General features: G+C 48.9%; 1 pseudogene; it reads left to right on the plus strand.

Annotated features, from left to right (window-relative positions):
• Positions 1-5,220: 5,220 nt before the first annotated feature.
• On the plus strand, positions 5,221-5,622 carry LOC101652357 (annotated as a pseudogene).
• The last annotated feature ends 520 nt before the right edge of the window (positions 5,623-6,142 follow it).

Here is a 6,142-nt window from a genome sequence, read left to right on the forward strand (position 1 = left end):
CTAGCTGAATAAAGACTTCTAAATTTGAAGACATGATCGTGGCTGTCCTTTATTTGAACCCATAGCATCATCTACATTCTTTCTGCATGACAGCGAGGCTGTTCCCCATTCCCGGTATGTGATCAGGGGGGATTCCCCAGAGGCTTCATCCACGCAGACAGATAGTTGTGAAAAGAACAGACTGTTCAAGGCAGACATTAACAAGAAAGACAAAAGACAACGAGTAACAGCAACAAAAATTGTTCCCACTGCTGTTGTTGGTAGGTGCTAGGGAGCCGTCTCTGACTCCTGGCAGACGGGCCTGGTGCACCACGAAACAAAACACAGTCCTGCACCACCCTCACCACCCTTATGCGTGAGTCCCTGGTCACAGCCAGTGTCAAGCCATCTCATGGGGGGCTTCCTCCTTATCGCTGCCCCTCCACCCTACCTTGCAGGATGTTCTGTGGGAAACAGGGGCCCGGGGAAGAGAGTGTGCGGACAAATTCTTTATTCTCCTATTTAAGAAGCCTGCCAGGCAGGGTTCTGGATGGAGGGAGGCCTTCACCCTTGTGGGTTAGAGATGAGTCCCAATCACCTTCTCATGACTGAGGTGAATCCCTACAATGTCCTCCCATCATCATGCTCCTTTAAAGTAGCCTCTTGTAAGCACCTGGCTGATTGCTCTCTGGCAGGCAGCTTTATCTATAGGAGGAAACATGTTGCTATTGCTCTCCCTGCTCAGGGGACAGTCACTCCCCCTTACCTGCCCCCAGCACTGGTGTTAGGTTACTCTCCAATGAACTCAGGGACCTTTAGGGTTAGGGTACTGCCCACTTTGTTACCTATGTGGTTACCTGTAAATAGGGGGGCTTGCATGCCGGAGCCTATACAAGTTGGTGTAAGAATACATTTTCTCTCTCTCCTGCTCAGACCTGGTTCCAGATACACTGGAGGTGAGCCCCTGAAAACGTTTGTCTATCTCCTCATTTCTTCCCTGCGATGACACAACCATCCATCAGGATCCGTCTGGATGTGGGGCTGGATCCCACCACGTCCTTCTCTAGGGCCTGGTCTTCCATGACAGTATGTCCGAAATCCTTGTTGACCAGTTTGTACCTGGAATAGCTAAATCCTGGTTTGGCTTTTAAGACAACTTCAGGTGATGGTTTCGGTTGAAGGTTTAAAGATGATCTCAGGGCAATAACTATTTCGTGGGGAGAAGCGAGGGGGTTCATTCAGCATACATGGGAATTTAAAACTCTGTCCTGCGTGTTCCTCGTTTTTGATCAGGACCCTGCCATAGGATCACGTGTCTAAATATTCAGTGATGGTGGTTGGGCACCATCCAGTTCTTCTGGTCTCAGGACAAAGAAGGCGGCTGCAGATTGTGTGAGTCCGGGTGGACTAGAGAAACAAATCCAGAGACACTCAGATGTGTATAAGGAAGTGTCGGGGCCATTAGGCTCAATCTTCACTATATTTTGTCAGAGCTTGCAGTACTTTTCCATTCCCGCCTATGTGACATGGTTTTGTGATTATGTTGTCTCCCCTCTGAATAGCCTGTCCTTGGGACGGGCTGAGTTTAGCCTTCAAGTCTGCCTAGAAACAGATTAGGGGGGTTCCATGCATAGTGTGACATTCTTGAGATAAGCACGTATATCCTGCTTCCCCTTGATTGGGAAGGAGATTGTCTTCACCCTATTTACATATGTAGTGCCTGCACCTGATTTGCATGAAATGATGTCACTTCAAGGACCTGGTTGAAGACTGTAAACTGTTACTGAGGGCACGCTTCCCCGGACTCCTTGATTGGTCTATTACCAAAGTGGCCTAATTTACATGTGCGACGGGTGTTTCCCTTCCCCTGGCCTATATAGGCTGCAACCTTTCACTCAATAAACGAGACTTGATCAGAATACTGTCTTGTCTCCATTTCTCGTGTCTCTTGTTCCCCTCAATTCCCACACTCTCCTCCAGGGTCTGTGTTGACGTTCCTGCGGGTCAGGGACAAGGAAGAGCGTTATATGAAGAGTACTTGTACATGAAGAAAACAGCCCAGCCCAGCCCAGATCAAGTCCTTAAGTCCGATATTAGCCCATATGTCTGATACCAGTCTATAGATCCCTCTTCAGACTCAGGCAACACATGCAACGATGCCAAATGCAGGACGATCACAGGTCAGTGAGTGGGAGGTCTTGTGGGTCCAGGGGTGGTGGAAGCATCTCAGGGCTGGCCGGGGTCTCCATGTGGCTCCTCCAGCTTCAGGGCACTAACGTAGCGCCATGTGTCTGGTCAGCTGCAATGTCTCCCAGGGAGTGAGCCTGCATCCAGCCTCCAGTGAGCTATTTAGCCCTTTAGCACCTCCAACTGAAGTCATCAAGCTGCGACCTGATTGGCAGGCTAAACTCCACCCCTTCACTCTTAATCCTCTCCAGTTGACGACAGATTATGTAACAACCACCTACATGGAGACCAATTTCGGTGCCCTGGGCGGCCAGCTGCACCTCCCTGGGCTCTTCAGTGGCCGGTTCCTTGGGAATACATTTCCAGGTCATTCTTTCTTTGGAGATGCCTCTGGGTGAACTCCAGCCTCCAGCCTTATGGTTAAGGGCTTGACCACTTGCAAAACAGGGACTCCATTCTTAGGTCTAGTTCTAACCTGTGCCCATAGTGACCCCAAGCCTCATGACTTTTTTATCCATCATAGGCAGTGAACGCTGCTCCTCATCACCTCTGTTCCCTCTTTCCTTAAGTTACACATAAACAGTGCCCCCTGGAATGGAACAGAGGATCATGCCGGGGCACTGATGAACCACATAACTATCCTTGGTTCTTTAGGATTCCCTCCCCTTACTATGAAAGTCTTTACGTGATAGACCTCATGAATCACGCTCCTGTTGTGTATGTGCATTTGCACATTTAAGATCGCTCTGTACATGAAAGTCAAGATAGAGGACCCCGCAGAGACAGTGAGAGGAGTAATGGATCCCTGAGGACAGGGGAAGAGAGGAGAGAGGGGAGGGAGCAGAGGGAAGCTGCTAGCATTGGTGATTGTATAACCCCACCTGATGGGCTTCAACAACAACTGTCTGGGAAGGGAAGGGATATATTGGAATGATATATCAATAAAAATATTATATAGAGATGGCACTGTTGAAACACACAACTATCCTTAGGTCTTTAAATTTTCCTCCTCCTACGACTACGGCTCTGGTTTTGCCTCACAAGTCTTGCTCGTCTTGTACCTGGGTACAACCAAGAGCTTTCCATGCACGAAATTCAAGGTAGAGTGTTCCCTCAGACACAGTAAGGGGAGCATTGACTCCCTGAAGATACGGGAAGAGAGGGGGCGGTAAAGGGGAGCAGATAGCTGTGGTGACTGTATAACCCCGTGTGAAGCGAAGGAACATCAGAATGTAAGGAGAATGGATATATGGGACGGTGTAAGTTAAAGCAAAACTATTACTATATAATATACGGAGGGTTCAAGGAGGAGAGGCGATAAAGGGGAGCTGATATCAAGAAGTTCAAGAAGAAAAGAAAATGTATTGAAAATGATGAGGGCAGCAATTGTATAATGATACTTGACCTAATGGAATTGTGGATTGTCATAATACCTGTAAGAGCTCCTAATAAAATGTTTAGCTCTATTCTAATAAAGATTAGAGCTTATGTGTGTGTGTGTGTGTGTGTCTATATATGTATAACATTTTATTAGGAGCTCTTAGCTCTAATATTAGAGCTTGTGTGTGTATGTGTGTATAACATTTTATTAGGAGCTCTTAGCGCTAATAAAGATTAGAGCTTGAGTTTGTGTGTGTGTGTGTGTAACATTTTATTAGGAGATCTTTTTTATAACCCAATGGCTTTTTATTGTGTTTCCTTGATGTGTTTAATCTATATGGGATACCTTAGACGATGGCCCACATTCCCTTCTATAATTTAAAAAGTACCAGTCAAAATCTCTATCATGTAGTTTCTTATTCGGAGCTCTTGCAGAGGTAATTTACAATCATAAATATTACACACACCTATCTACATAAATAAGTGTCCCTTCCATCAATAAGATGTTTGGGGGCAAGCCATCTGCAACTGCCCAGGAGGCCTGGTCAGCTTTTAGCCGCCTCCCTATGTCCCACGCTCTCTCACCTGCTGTTGCCCTGACTCCCCCAGATGTGTCCCCTCCTCCTCCAGGCGGCCACCCAAGGGCACCTTCCTCAATCCCTAGGGGTCTGTCCGTCCATTTCGCGAGTCGCCCTGCAGGGCTCAGCGCCCACCCCCAGGTGGCGCCCGTGGAAAGGAGGAAAGGCAATCCCTCGGGATCCCCTCCGTCGTCTGTCTTCTGGCCTGCACACCTCCTCCTGCCTCTCTCCTGCTCGCTCTCCTGCCCCCTCTCTCTCCCCATCTGTTTATCTTCCTGTCCCTTCTTTCTCTCTCACTCCCTGTCTCCTTCTTCTCCTTCCCCTTGACCCCTGATGTCTCTATCTCTCTCCCATTCACGGTGTCTCTCCCTCCATCTCTCTCTCTCTCTCTCTCTCTAGTCCTGCGTGTGTCAGACAGACACATGAAAAGTTGTCTGTGCTTAACAGAGACCCCGCGTTTTGCTCCGAGGACACACCTCTGGGTCGTTTTGAACCACCAGTTTGGGTCAACAGCTGAGCATGCCAATTCTCTGAATCACCCACCGGCACCTAGCCTCTTTTGTTTTTAAAAGGTTAAGTGGGGTGGGGGTGGGGGGCGGCGGGGATCATGGAGTTCGAAAAGACTTTCGATAGTGGCCATGGCTGTACTGCATGAAGAGTATCGTCAGGGAGGACACGGAATGCTACACGCAGAAGTTGTGGAATTGGAAGTACATAAATACATGAAATCATTACTGAGGGGCACAGCATGGGAGGGTGGGGTGGGTGGGGTGGGGCACTACCAGCCATGAGTAAGAGAAGAAGATGAAGAAGATGTTCTGAAATTGATGGGGGAGATGAGGGCACAACTCTTCTCAATAGGATCGGACGATTAAACCGTGGGCTACGTGAAGGCTATGCCAATAACACCATGAAAACAAACACCGGTGTGTCTGCTGAGGGGCCCTGCGGGCACAGTGGTTCAGCATTGGGCTGCTCATTGCAGGGTCAGCAGTTCGAAACCACAGGAACAGACGAGGCTTTCTACTCCTGGAAAGAGTGACAGTCTCTCGTCTTCCTTTCTGCTGCCCGGCAGCCCCGAGAGCTTGCTGTCGAAATGAGCATGTTCATTGAACCCGGGAAGGGGGTGCAGGTCCTGGCCGGACGGTGTTTGGGATGCAAAGGCATCGTCATGAAGAACATCGACCGCGGCCCCTCGGATCGCCCCTACAGCCGTGCCCTGGTGGCTGGACTAGACCGCTATCCCCGCAAAGTGACAGCTGCCACGGACAAGAAGAACCTTGGTGAGAGGTCAAAGATCAAGTCCTTGGTGAAGGTGTATAAATGTAATCACCTTCTAGGTGCTCTGTGGACGTCCCCTTGGACAAAACTGTCGTCAACAAGGATGTCTTCAGAGACCCTGCTCTTAAACGCCGGGCCGTCGGGAGGCCGAGGTCAATTTGAGGAGAGGTACCAGACCAGGCAACAACAGCGGTTCTTCCAGAAGCTGCGGTTCTAGATCTTTCTTGAGTCAAAATCATTAAAACCACCCGCAAAATAAAAATAATGCCAATAAGGGACGGTGGGGAAGGGGGGGGGGATGAGGAGCTGATACCAAGGGCTCAGATAGAAAGAAAATGTTTTGAAAACGATGATGGCAACAGATGTACAAATGTGCTTGACACAATGGATGATGGCTGGCTTGTGATAAGAGCTGTATGAGCCCCCAATAAAGTGATGGTTTTTAAATATATAAATAATAAAAATAAAGAGTTACAGTCTTGGAAACCCACAGGGGCAGTTCTACCCTGTTCTACCTATGGGGTCGACAGGAGTCTGAATTGGCGCTGCGCCAGTGAGGGAGCTTATCGCCAGCCCCCAAATCATGGTGTTTCTGATCACCTCACATGCACGTGAGGTTGGCCTTGAACAAGGAAGGCAGAGGAAAGATGGATGTGTTTGAATGATGGTGCTGGGGGAGAATTTCGGAAGTACCAGGAGGCCCAAAGACTCACAGGGACCTCATCCTGCATTCCCCT

The sequence above is a fragment of the Echinops telfairi genome, unplaced genomic scaffold (genome assembly GCF_000313985.2).
Source record: "Echinops telfairi isolate 266 unplaced genomic scaffold, ASM31398v2 ScPeMD7_655;HRSCAF=1070, whole genome shotgun sequence".
Lineage (NCBI taxonomy): Eukaryota > Metazoa > Chordata > Mammalia > Afrosoricida > Tenrecidae > Echinops > Echinops telfairi.